Here is a 12,738-nt window from a genome sequence, read left to right as displayed (position 1 = left end):
TCTCAAAATCCCTCATTTAAACATAGCTGCAAAGTCCCTTTTGCCATATATACTAACAATCACAGGTTCTAGGATGAGGGTGTAGACATCTGTACAGATCATGATTCAGCCTACCAGAGTATGCTGTTCTCATTATTCTGGGCAGGGTTCTTATTTTAAAAAGACTTACTCAGTTTACCTGATAGTCTGCATTAAAAATAAGTGCTTTACACTATTTTCAAAAGTATTGTTGCTTATTCTGTTATTCATACACCAAAATCCTAACCCCCAAGGTGGTGATATTAGGCGGTCGGGTCTTTGGGAGGTGATTAGGTCAGAGCCCTCATTAATAGGATTAGTGTCTTTATAAAAGAGGCCCAAGAAAGTTCCCTTGCCCCTTCTGCCATGTGAGGACACAAGGGGAAGTCAGTATTTTGCAACCCTGATCTTGGACTTCTAGCCTCCAGAATTGTGAGCAATAAATTTCTGCTCTTTATAAGCCAACCTAGTTTATGATATTTTTGTTATTGTAGGTAGCACCCTTAGTTTTGGCTGTTTATCTTTACTTTGTCCCCTCCAGACATATTTTTAGCAACTTCTGTCGTTAAAATAACCCCCTTAGAGTCTTTAGTACCTGTTAAATTCTGATGTTCTCATCTCTTGAGTCAAGGATACACATAGTCACAACCTGGCAAATAACAACATTTAGCTAATAACAAGTTAGGAGTAGAGCTATAAACTGAATGCCCTGGCACCTGTTCTGATAAGGAGCAGGCATGTCTCTGTAACCAAACAGCCAGTTGGGAAAATCTGCTCTTCTGTAGGCACCCCCCCAGAAGAAAATCACTGAACTCCACAAAAACTATGCTAGGCATCCATCTCAAAATATCACATATTTTAAACAGAGGCTATTTGAACATTCTGGCACCTGGACTCTGATTTCCCTGGCAAAGTTTAAGAGGTCTCCTTGCACTATGCATGAAATATCTATAGAACAGCAAATAGGCAACACTATTCCAACCACGAGAGAAGGAAGTGACGACAAGGTGCATGCATCTCAAACTAAATCTTTCAAGCAGACGGAGCCAGGAAAAACCAAAATGCTCTCTCTGATGGCATCTGCTCACTGGATCAGAAAATTGGGCCAAAAAAGAGCCCAGAGTTGACTGCTTTGGACTCCAGCTGCCGAGAAGGAGTGTTCTGTCTTTCTGACCCAATGCCTTAGAGAAATCAGTCATTTCCTGTGGGGTGCAGGAATCCTAACACATGCACTTCACCAGAGACAAATGGGCCAGTTGCTAAAATGGTCCTCCATAAAGATGAAGGTGCATTGTCATTAAAATGGAAACAAGTATATACTGAAACTGGGTTCCCATAACAACAGAACTTACATTAGAGCTATCAGTGGATTGGGCCTTCTTAAGGTAGAAAAGTCGCCACCACTGACTGTGTTCAAAAGAAGCCAGATCAGGGGTGCCTGGCTCACTCAGTCTGTTAAGTGTCCAACTCTTGATTTCAGCTCAGGTCACGGTCACACAGTCGTGGGATCGAGCCCTGCATGGGGCTCTGCGCTCAGCTCGGAGTCTGCTTCAGATTCTCTCTCCCTCTCCCTCCCAGTTACTCTCTCTCAAATAAGTAAATAAAATCTTTAAAAAATAAAAAAAATAAAAGAAGCCAAATCACTACCTCTTGGAAAGTGATTTAAGCGACAAATAGGGGGATGGAGGAGACGATCAGCTTTTAATGTTCTCAAAGGTTCTTGCAAGCTTGATGTTTAATTATTCTAAGGATGACTCTAAAGGGGTCTGATGACTCATTTTTAGTATCAACCTGAAAGACCTCAGAGAGACCAGTGAATTCTGCAGTCAGCCAAAAAGCTCAAGGTGCCTTCAAAGCAAAATGTTATAGGTCCAGAAAGAGAGTGCACTTTAGCAATCCAGCCAGTCAGGGACCTTCCCAAGGGAGAGGATACGGTGGGACAAAGTGGATAGAGGCTAACAGAGAAAGGGTCCAGTTGCCACACCTGAATCTGCATCCCCAAGGTTGGCCCAAGTGAGATCCTGGAAGAGAACATGTAGGCCCTCTCCTCCTCATGTGAATCCTCCCAAAAGTGGATCAAGGCAGAAATGGCCATGTTAGTGGGAGCACTTCATGAGGCAGGGTCAAAACCAAGTACCTTCCTGTGCTAGAGTTGTTGAATGTGGAGTAGGGTTAATGACTTTTGGTCCATGTGGCAAGGCCTCCTTAAGGTCACTCCATTTGGAGTCTTCTCTTGGAGGACAGAGCCCTGGATTGCTCTTTCTTGGAAACTCTTTCATTCTGGACATGTCCCAGGAAACTCCCTGCTTCTGAGAGCTCAGCAAATTCTAGAAAGAGTTCTGCCCTGGAGAAGCCATGAAGGAACTAGGAGTGGAAGCTGATGGCAGCCTCATAATGGCAGTAGGTCTGCGATGGAGAAGGACTCAGGTGGCCTTCCTGCTGAAGCCACAGTGGGAATGGTGACTTTCCCAAGGGGTCTCAGCCATGACCCAGCACTGGAGCAGACCATATGCAAAGGTTACCATGGCTTAAATCAGCTTCCTGAAGGGACTGGCCAAGGGTCATTTATGCTACATTATTATGACAAGATCCATTTACAGCTGGTTGTTCTTCCATTTACTTTTCACTTGGATGAGATGAGCCAATTTCTCCTTAGCCTCTTGGGATTTTTCTCTAATTGCAGGATAAAAAGCATATCCAGGGGCGCCTGGGTGGCTCAGTTGGTTGACAGTCCGACTCTTGATTTTGGCTGAGGTCATGATCTCAGGGTCGTGAGATGGAGCCCCGAGTCAGGCTCCATGCTCAATGGGGAGTCTGCTTGAGATTCTCTCTCTCCCTCTCCCTCTACACCACCCTCTTCCCCCAACTCACGTAAGCATACTCTCTCTCTCTCTCTCTCAAAAAAAAAGCATATTGTCTCTCAACTGAAAAGAATAAATCCTATTTAAAAACACTCAAACTAAAACTGATCCAGCTGATTATATGTACACATTATCTATACAGGTATACATAATACACACCTCAACCTAAAAACAAAGTAGTCAAGTGATCAAACCTCACCAAAGGCAAGAGAGAGTCACAGGCCCCCTTAGCTTTAGGCAATGGAATAGGCCTCTTCATCCTCTCTTGTTGATCATACTTGGGATGAGCTTCGGGAGCAGGTGCCAGACATCACTTGTCAGTGACAGCTGGGTGGACAGTTGGGGAGAGTCCTGTGTTACCTCCTTGGGACTCTCTAGCTGGCTCTTTTTTGTTGACCTTTCCTATTAGCTGTGACAGACAAGCTCTAGGAAAGAACATCTCACAGCTAAAACTCAAGTCACTTACCACTCGCACACAGTCTCCAATCTGCTACTCAGTCTTGCTGCCCCTCTTTCTCTCTGTGGGTAGAGGCTCTCAAATACACCTGTTCCTTGCCCCCGCTTCTGGGCAAGCCAGAATCTCCACTTCCTGTTTCTACTGTTCTCCTTTGACCAGACTGTAGGCTTGTTGCAAGTACTCTCACAGGAAAAGCACTCTTAAGAATTGTACAGGGAGAAATAAGGATCTATGTATCCCCCTGTCCTGGGAGCCCTATTGATCTAGCCACTGGCTGGATTGAAATCATACTGGCTCCTTTTTGGTAAGTAACAGTGGTTTTGGAAAGTGCAATTCAACAACTTTCATTCTGCATATTGAATTAATTTTAGGGTCTCTGTGCAATGCTGTCTTTATCTGCATTTTCCTCCAGTATTTCCTGCTTAATCTGGGCATGATAGCCACCACATGATCATTAACATACTAAAATGAACTGGAAGTATGACCTAAATTTTTTAAATGTTAAAATTTAGGGTCCCACTAGTATACACATATTCTATTCTATAAGAAGAGAGAGAGAGGGAAAAAAAAGGAATATTAAGCCAAAGATTTCCAATTCTACTTTACTAGGGTGTAAGGATATGGTTTTAAGCTACATGGGTAACAAACTCTCCAGGCACCACTTCTAGTAACTTTTATAAGGAAGTGCTTTTATATTGAGCTTTTGAAAGGTATGATGTATTTATTTTATTCTACCTACAAAGTATTAAATAAACATGTGATTGCAATGCAATGAGATAATGTGACTTCTCATTGAAGCATATAAATGTTGGTGTTCAGTGAAGAAAGTGACTAACACTGCCTGGGTAGGATGTTGGGGAGGTTGGGCGGCGGGGGGTCCCTCTAAGTGTGGTTGGGTCAGAACTGCTCAGAGCCAAAGAGGAAAGCAAGGGATGATGAGCATTAATTTAACTTTCCTCAAACCCACAGTTTTAGTGAAGTTTAATAGATGCACTCTGTACCAGTTACTATGAATCCAGACAATTGAAAGTTTAGCTCACCCTCATTAGACATTAGTCAATCTATAATTGACTATATTTATTTTTTATCGTTTTATTTTATTTTTTCATCATCATGATAAATGTACTTTTTCATCCCCATCTCCCATTTCCCCTATCCCCCTCCACCTCCCCCCTGGTAACTACCAGTTTGTTCTCTATAGTTAACAGTCTGTTTCTTGGTTTGTCTCTCTCTTTTTCTTTTTCTTTGCTCATTTGTTTTGTTTCTTAAATTTCTTAAATTCCATATATGAGTAAAACCATATGGTATTTGTCTTTCTCTGACTAACTTGTTTCACTTAGCATAGTACCCTCTAGGTTCATCCATGTCGTTGCAAATGGCAAGATCTCATTCCTTTTTATGGTTGAGTAACATTCCATTGTGTATATAGACCACATCTTCTTTATCCATTCATCGATTGATGGGCTCTTGGGCTGCTCCCATCGTATGGCTAATGTAAATAATGCTGCTTTTCTCTAAAAGCTACTTTCAGTGAACTTTTTCATTAGAATTGAGTCAGTCCACAATCTGACAGCAGCACCTTGGACTGTGGTCTATACAACCAATGCCTGAATATTCTTAAGTGGCAGAATAGAGTATCAGTAATCGGCAAACAATAAAGTTCCTAAAAGCCACCCATGGCACTCAGATATTCTCCACATTGCCCAAGGCATTCTTTCTGTCCCATTATATTCTGTGGCTTTTAAAAGAATCTCCACTGTTTAAATCTTCCATTTCCTTCCTCCCTCAATTTAGCCAACAATAGGACCTTTCCTTTGTCAGAGAAAGATGCCATCTAGAGATGGCCTTGAACTTCCCACTTCTATAAATGCACTTGTCCCTCTGCCCAGACCTCCCTCCTCTGTCTGCTCGTGGCCCTGCCTTCCTACTGGTCTTGCTCCTTTCTCTCTTCTTGGTCTCTTATTAGAGGCAACTTCCCAATAGCTCATTTTCAAAATAAACTTTTGTTTTGAAATTGGTTTAGATTTCCAGGAAAGTTGCAGAAATAGCACAGAGAGTTCCCGCATACCCTTCACCCCGCTTTCCCTGATGCTAACATCTTACATTACAGGGGCATGCCTGTCAAAATTAAGGGACTGAAGACATTGGTCTGTTACTATGAACTAAACTCCAGACTTGACTCCGATTTCGCCAGTCTCCCCTCATCTCTTTTTTCTGTCCCCCAATAGCATTTTAACATATCCAAGTCCATACAATATTAAAAACAAATAACAAAAACTGTCCCAAATCCATGACTTCCTTTGGTTATGGCCCTGTCTCCCTTCTCCCTCACAGATTAACTGCTGTTCACACGTCGGCCCACTGCCACCGCTAAAACAAACGAATGGCCTTTCCCAGGTTGTGGATGACCCATGTGTTTCTAAATCCAGGGAACGCTCCCTTTTCCTTAGCTACATGACTTCTCTGCAGCCTGGACCACTTCCCTTAGCTATTTGCATCCTCCCTTCCAGCTACAGGTTTCCCCTGCTATCCAGAAAGCAAAGCGTTCTATGAAAACTTCGGTAAACTGCAATGGGGTAAAGCAAAGAAACAATTACCTTTCACTTATATGAAAAAAAATTTTGAGCATTCCCAGACCCCCAAAATAATGTCTCTGAGGCTTTTCTGATACCTTAGGACACATTTCGTTAATGGATGCATAAAATATACCGAGATAAAGCACAGATGCTCACAGACACTGGTCAAAGCTGTGGTGGGTTCATGCTGAGTGGAGTTCCCAGGGGAAGGAGCTTAGCAGTGCCCAGGGTGCATGGTACCTCTATGATGACTTGCTGCAAAACCAACACTGAACGCTATTTTTGCTTTTCACCTTTTTTCGTAAAAGCAAAAATCCTCTTCGGATTTCTTTTGGTTAGTGAAAATGGTACTAATGTAACTCTTTTGTGAAAACAAAGTGGCCCAGTATGAACTTTGAAAAAATGGGGGATACCTGTATTTCTTTTTCTTCCTCTCTCCTTCCCTCCTCTCTCTCTGTCTCCCCTCCCCAGTACCGCCACCCCTCCCTTCCCTTCTCTTTTCTCTTGTGAGGTTCCTCTTCTCCTGCCTTCCCTTCAGTATTGGTTATCTCAGGTCGGATCTGTAATTTCTTTACTTCTCACTCAACTCATTTTAGCTGCAAGAACTTCCTTAATTCTCCAATTAATAAATAGATCAAATGACTCAAACCTAGTTCACACCCCTAATCTCCCTTGAGCATCAGGGCATCAGAGTATAGCTCCATAGACCCCACCTGTTCTCCAAGTAGGCCCAGCTCTGCCCCCTCATCTGCCTGCTCCCTTCCTGGGTCCAAGTCCCACTGCCCCCTAAACTGAGATATTTTGCCATGCCCTGTCCTGCATTGGGTTGGGAGTTTAGATTGTATCTAAGTTAGATACAGTGGCTGCCACACATAACAAAACAGGCAGCTCACCAGGAAATTATTTCCTCCTTGTCTGAATGGATTTGACCCAAAAGGAGACTCATGCTGGACCTAAGCACAGAGGGTTGCACAGGTATTCACACTGTCCAAAGCCCAGGCTGGGGTCACTGAGGGGCAAAGGTGGATAACTTGCTGTGGCATCTGATTATGCCCTCAAAGCCATGGTGGCTAAGAGGTGACATCAGGGTTTTGTACTATGATGGAAGAAAAATGTGGAAGTCTATACACTGGTGACTGGCCTGTCACATCCTCATGCAAGTTGCATCCTGCCTTTAAAAAGTTTTCTTGCATCTGGAAAGATCTTCCCTATCAAGAATCCTGGCCAAGGCCCACCCATCCTACAGAACTTGACCCAAGTTTCTCCTTCCCAAGGCAGTCTTAAGTCCTGAGGCTAGTTTGGGTCCCCTCTCCTCTAACTTAGCTCTCCTTCCAGGTTAGCATTGGGTCCCAGCCTTCCAGCAGTGCAGGGAATATTTCCATGTTAACTGATATGTCACCAGCAGCTACAAAGTGTCTGGGGCTCTGGGGAGGTTCTAGTGAATTTTGATTAAATGAATGAAGGGCAAAATGGGTGGGTACAGACTGGCCAGCTCTGCCTTCCATGTAGGTGAGGACAACAGACCAAAGGAGCCAGAAGCAGCAATCTCCTCCCCCCAATCCTGAAGATGTTTGTCTGTTGGCCTATCTGCCTCCCAAGTGTGTAAAGGCAGAATTAGAAGAGGGATAGAAATAATATATTTTTTAGTCTATTTGAAGAATCTGCCCGATTTTTTTTCTCTCTTGGAGTACAGGCATACCCCGTTTTATTTCACTTCACAGATACTGTGTTTTTTATAAATTGAAGGTCTGTGGCAACCTGAAGCAAATGGGTCGCTCAGAGGCATTTTTCCAATAGTATTTGCTCAATTTGTGTCTCTGTGTCACATTTTGGTAATTCTCCCAATATTTCAAGCTTTTTCATTATTATTATTATTATTATTATTATTATTATTATATCATTATGGTGATCTGATATCAATGATTATGACTCACCGAAAGCTCAGATGATGGTTAGCATTTTTAAGCAATAAAGTATTTTTTACTTTTTTTTAAGATTTGTTTATTTATTTGAGAGAGAGAGAGAGAAAGTTAGTGAGGGGAGAGGCAGAGGGAAAGAATCTTTCAAGCAGACTCCCTGCTGAGCGGGTAGCCACATCCGGGGCTCAATCCCCCACCCATGAGATCACAACCTGAGCGGAAACCAAGAGTCAGATGCTCAACCGACTGAGCCACCCAGGCGCCCCTAAAGTAATTTTTAATTAAGGAATGTACATTGTTTCTTCAGACATAATGCTATTGCACACTTAATAGACTACAGTACAGTATAAACATAACTTTATATGCACTGGGAGACAAAAAAAATCAATTTGTTTTATTACGGTGGTCTGGAACCAAACCCCCAATATCTCTGAGGTACGCCTGTGTATGCCAACCAAGAGTGCCAGCACTATTTTGGAAGCTGGAATCTCCCTGGCAGCCTGCCTAAGGCTCTATCAACCCCAGACTCTCCAGCAGCCTCTGGATATGCCCTCACTTATCTCTCCATTCCAGCCCCTAGTCTTCTAATTAAATACATTTCCCCACTCTCCCTGCACCCCACCGTCATCTAAGAAGAACCTCCAGGTGTCCATGCAAGTTCATAAGGCAGGTTGTGGGGCCAGGGGTAATAATGGAGCAGGGGAGAGCCTCCTTTTCTTTATGCAAGAACAAAAAGGCATTGGGTAAAAAAACTAGTGCGACGGAGCTTTGTTAGTCTTCCTTGCCAGTGTAAATTCATGTACTTGATAGGATGTCTGTTCTCTGGGCATGATTCAGTATGACAACTCCTTTATCTGCCCTGTAGTGAAGGAGGCTAATGCGGAGCCTTTGGGGGAGTACTCCTCAGTAAAAGGAAGGTCTACATTAAGACTCTGGCTGACTGTCACAAGTCATTGTGAATACACAAGCTGTCTTAAGAAAGAACAGTTACCAAGGGTGACCTTTGTTTCTGAGGATAAATGAATAAAAATCACATTGCTTTCATTTTTCTCCTGCTGGTCATGCTGTGTTGGATGCACTATAGACGACTCAGGAGAGAAAGTGACGCTCTAAGGAAAACACCAGTGACACACTGGCCGTAGCAGGCCGAGACGGTGTCACTGTATTTATGAAGGACAGCAAAGGGGATCTAAGAGGGTTGGCATTCCAGTCTCCTCTTGCTGCCAGTGCCTAAATGTCTGCTCTGTGTTTCTGCCTCTCAAATTCTTTCCAGCGAAATGTGTATTATGTTCCTCCAATCACATTGAAGTCTTCTCTATTTTATTATGCACTGCCTTAAACTTTACCTTAAAGACTCATAGCAGTTCATCCTGGTGCTGCCAGACCTTCTTTAATGGGCTCATTTCCATCTGGATGCAGAAAGGTGGGCAACAGCTTCCAAAGGCTCAGAACCTGAGGCCTAATCCTCTGGGAACCATCACCTCTGTTGTCAATTTAGGTCAATGTGTTACCTTCCTCAAGGGCATCTGCACTTAAAGCAGTGATAGTAAATAGTAAATAGTAAAGTAGATGGGGGAAGAAGCCTGGCAAGGAACCACACCTCCCAGAAGGGAGCAAAGGGCTACCTCCTATGAAGATGGGAGTGGCGTGGTGGAGGGTTTGATTTGTGCCCATCCTGCCCACTGTTCATCATTACCTGAAGCAGCCAGTGCTACTGCAACTCAGCTTGTGAATGCGCAGAGCTAGGTGGTTATGGACAAAGAAATCCTGTCCCAGCTACCCACCGACTCCAAAGTGCTGTTTTGCACAGACGTCAGAGCTGAAGGCCTCAACTGACCTTCCTGGGTCATCATTAACGTTGTGCCTCGATGTTCACCTTCACCGTGGAAGGCAGGACCAGCCTTGCTGGACCACCAGGTGATGGCAGTCCAGTTTTACCACACCTGTAATAAAATTCCATTCTCAAGCTTACTATGAATTTATTTTTAATCTAGGGGGCAGGTGGGAAAGAGAATGGTGTGACAGAGAAACAAAACGCCTAAATACACACACACACACACACACACACACACACACACACACACCTTTGTTTCTTACAGCATCTGTTCTTACATGTGAAGGTAAAATGAAAAGGGCGAGTCTTATGCATTTCAATGGTAGAGGCTGTGAAGCTGACAGTGATTAAAACAGTTCTCATTTGAAATACCCCCTGGGCAGGAGCGGAGAACTGAAGTTGTTTGGGGTGCCTTCTTACCATTTAAAAGTGATAAAGGGCCCAGAGGCAGGCAAATAGTAAGGTCAGCCCTGACAGTTACATAGCCATGGAAATACTTCTGAACCTGAAGTCAGATGACCTGACTCCTGGCTTTTTATTCGGAGATATGACCGTGGGCTGGTTGCTTCTTCAACTTCCAATGTTCTCAATTTTGAATGGGATCCTGATACATCACAGGGATGGATACTTGTGTAGATGAAATCAAATAATCTGTGGAAGTACTCGACATAGTACCCTGCATATTTTTGATATTCTTTTTTTTAAAGATTTTATTTATTTATTTGACAGAGGGAGACACAGTGAGAGAGGGAACACAAGCAGGGGGAGTGGGAGAGGGAGAAGCAGGCTTTCCGCCGAGCAGGGAGCCCGATGCGGGGCTCGATCCCAGGACCTGAGCCGAAGGCAGGCACTTAACGACTGAGCCACCCAGGCGCCACTAGTTTTGATATTCTTTAAGTGTTGGTTGAATCTATCTACATTGTGTCAGGGCCCAGAAATGGCCATCCATATCCCTGAAATTCTAGGCTACATATGACAAGAAATGTTCCATCCACCAAACCCCTACCCTGTTCCTTAGGCATAAATCTCTACTTTTCCTTGTATTTGGAGTTGAACCCCCTCTCTCCCCTTCTACTGCAAAACCCCACTGCAATAATTCTCTTGAATAGTCTTCTTGACCATCTTTAACTTGTACATTTCCAACTCTGATCCCAAGTAGTACAGATCAAAAGACCTTTGGAGGAGTCTTGAAGTTTACTATCTGCAAATCTGTGCTGCTGGACCCATCAGATTAGAGCATCTTGCTTGTAGGGGCTTTCTATTCCTCCCCATCCCTTCAAGTCATACCTTTGCTCACTTTCCTGTCTTTAAAAAAATTTGACCTTTAAAAAATCTTAAGCACATTTTTCACTTTCACTTATTTCCTCTGAGTGCTTGTTGGTTGTCCCAAACTCTGTCATCCTCATCTTGGACTTCCTCCACCTTGAGGGTGAATCCAGGATGTCCCATTCACCTTCATGTGCAGAGCTTAGGGCACCATCTGACACACTGCAGGTGGCCAAATTCTTAGAACAAGCTCTTCAGTGAAGCTACCTCTGGGGAAGAGCTGGATTGGTGACAGTAACCCACAAGATGCCCTACTTGTGTCTCACAGCCTTGGGAGGAAGAGGCAGGTATATGGTTGAGATGAAGCAAGGACAGAGCATAAGGGTCACTCAGGAGCTCTAGCTCCTTTAGGAGTAGGAGGACATTGGAAAGGTTGACACTGAAAAGAGTGGACATCTCCCAGTGGAGCTGGCCCATAAGCGCAGCTGAGAAGTCAAGACTGGGTTGGAGAACTAATGGTGTAGAAACCATGGTTCAAAAGAGGTCACCCAGAGAAGGTGTTTAGAGAAAGGAAGAGAGTCAGTGAAGAAGAAGAGGTAAAGAGTTAGAGAGGTGGGAAGAAAAGGAGAGAATGATGCCACCACCATCGGGGGGTAGGACCAGTTCTGAAGGGGAGAGTATTGGCTTTTGAAACTGGAGGACGTAGAGCTAAGAAGATGAAATCCAAATTGTGAAAAAATGCTGAAACAAAACATTATACCAAGAACTTCTTAAACCTGAATTCCTTAGCAGCGGATACCACCATGTGATATGGATCCTGCCCACCCCTCATCCTGGCCCTGCCATTGCTCCTGTCTTTGCTCCAGGTCTCAACTAATCTTGTCCCCTGCCTTCTGCCTTTGCTTCTGCTCTTCACTCCTCCTGGGATCCTCTTTCCCCAGGTTTTCTTGTGGTCTTGGCTCACATTTCAAATGCAAACTCCTCAGAGGTTCCTTCCCTGACTAACCAACCTGGCATCACTGCCAAGCCCTAAGTCATCAACCACACGGCACTCCCCACCCCCTAAAATGATCTTCAGACATGTGATGCTGTGCTTCCCCTTCACCCTCAAATGTTACCTCCATGAGAAGAGAGTTACACCTTGTTCATGGCTGTTTCCCCAGGGCCTAAAAGAGGGGAGGGCCCATAGTAGCCCTCGGTAATTATTTGTTGAAGAAAAGAAGGAAGGAGGAAAGCTGTAAGGAGAAAAGAAAAAGGGAAGAAAAGAATATAGATGCAGCCTATTTGCTGAAGAACTCAAGCAAAGCAGCAGCCCAATAAAAGGCCCTTAGGCCATTTGCTTAAATACACATGGGAGAATGGTGTGCAGTTTTCATGTCAATTATTTATATATAAAAATCCATAAAGGGCTTTACGTTGCCTCAGACGGCTTCATATACACTGGTGTTCTCAGTACCTCAGTGTACAAATATTTGAGTCATTGAGAAAGGCAGGTTTCTTTCCTCATAAACATTCTCTCTGTAATAGAATTTATCCCATTACATTGCACATGTTCTCAAGGAAGGTATTCATAAAATGTAAGAGAACACCGTCATGGTGGCCCTTGTGTGTATGATCATTAATAACAAAGAAACGGAAACAGGGTGGGGGGATTTGACATCAGCCCTACAGCAAGACTTCTCTCCTCTGTTGACGTCACACACCTGTTGGGCTCCAGTAACAAGAACTGTGTGCAGTTTTTCTTATCTTCTCCTACATGCTCTCTCATACACTCCAGGCTCATTACCTCTTAGCAATCATGAAATGA

The 12,738-nt window shown here is 43.8% G+C and overlaps 1 protein-coding gene across 7 annotated transcripts in view; it reads right to left on the bottom strand.

Annotated features, from left to right (window-relative positions):
• Positions 1-12,738, bottom strand: part of KIAA1217 (KIAA1217 ortholog) — a 719,758-nt gene that overhangs the window by 514,966 nt on the left and 192,054 nt on the right. The window lies entirely within an intron of this gene.

Source organism: Halichoerus grypus, chromosome 6 (assembly GCF_964656455.1).
Source record: "Halichoerus grypus chromosome 6, mHalGry1.hap1.1, whole genome shotgun sequence".
NCBI lineage: Eukaryota > Metazoa > Chordata > Mammalia > Carnivora > Phocidae > Halichoerus > Halichoerus grypus.
Note: the sequence above shows the minus strand (reverse complement) of the source record. Positions and strands in the feature narration are given on the sequence as shown.